The 1,076-nt window shown below is 41.0% G+C and overlaps 1 pseudogene; it reads right to left on the bottom strand.

The window, feature by feature from the left end:
* Positions 1-269: 269 nt before the first annotated feature.
* On the bottom strand, positions 270-729 carry LOC141522531 (ubiquitin-conjugating enzyme E2 N-like; annotated as a pseudogene).
* Positions 730-1,076: the final 347 nt, after the last annotated feature.

Here is a 1,076-nt window from a genome sequence, read left to right as displayed (position 1 = left end):
GAATTATTTTCTTTTTGAATTTGCCCAATTGAGGATCTGAGAGAAGTATTCTCATTTTGTTTGTCCAATTATATTTTCCAATGATTTGTTTTCTTGTTCCAAGCTGTTAATTGTCTCTCCCAAATTTTCCAATTGATTTTTTTTTTTGAAGATGGTCTGGGTTTTTATTCTGTAATGTTTCTAAGACTGTGTCCATTAAATGCAAACTAAAAAAGGAAGAGGTCTTCACAGAAAAGGAGAAGTGATGCACACTTAATGTTGAGATTGAATTTAAATATTATTTATGGCATATAGCCTAGTCCATGCTCTGGCTGTTTCTATGGCTTGGGCTTCATTGGACTTCCACTGCTCGGCTACATCATTTGCTAATGGATCCTCTGGATTGGGAGAACTTAACAAAGCTTGGATCGAGAGCAGCACTGTGCAGATCTGCAATGCTGGAGACCATTTATCTTTCAAAATATCTCAACATATTCTTCCCAACTTGTCTACATTAGGGTGATAAATTTTGGTCATGAAACGTACTTTAGGAGCTGCCATTGGATGTTCTTCTGGAAGAAATAGTTCAAGTTTAAAAGTCCCTCCCTCAAAGGGGGAATCCTGTGGGCCTGCAATGACCACATGAAAATAACGGGCGTTGCTTTCATCTGGTTCTGCTTTTATCCCGGGAACTGGTTCTGCCAGCAAATGCTGGGTTTCCTTAATGATCCTGTGGGGCAGCCCAGCCATATTGTCTGATCCAGAATTCAGACTAAGGGTCTCGTCTCTGGTTCCATTCGCCTCACCCCATTTGATTTTTAAACTCCTTCCTGATTTCTTCAAGGAAGTCTTCCTGTGCTAGAGACCAGATCATATTCTCCTCAGAGGTTCTAGTTCTCTCTGAGTTAGAATATTTTCCTTCCAAGAATTTTCCTATGGATCCACATATCTGTTAACGGTTCTTCATTTTGCTAAGACCTTGAGTTGGGGAGAGGGGGCTGCTTCACAGGGCTTTGGTGTTGGGATCCCTAGAGACTTTACTTACTGAGTGGAATTTCTCCAGCTGGATAGTAGGAGGTGCTGGTTGCTTTCTCTGG

The sequence above is a fragment of the Macrotis lagotis genome, chromosome 1 (genome assembly GCF_037893015.1).
Source record: "Macrotis lagotis isolate mMagLag1 chromosome 1, bilby.v1.9.chrom.fasta, whole genome shotgun sequence".
NCBI lineage: Eukaryota > Metazoa > Chordata > Mammalia > Peramelemorphia > Peramelidae > Macrotis > Macrotis lagotis.
This window is presented reverse-complemented; position numbering and strand designations above follow the sequence as displayed.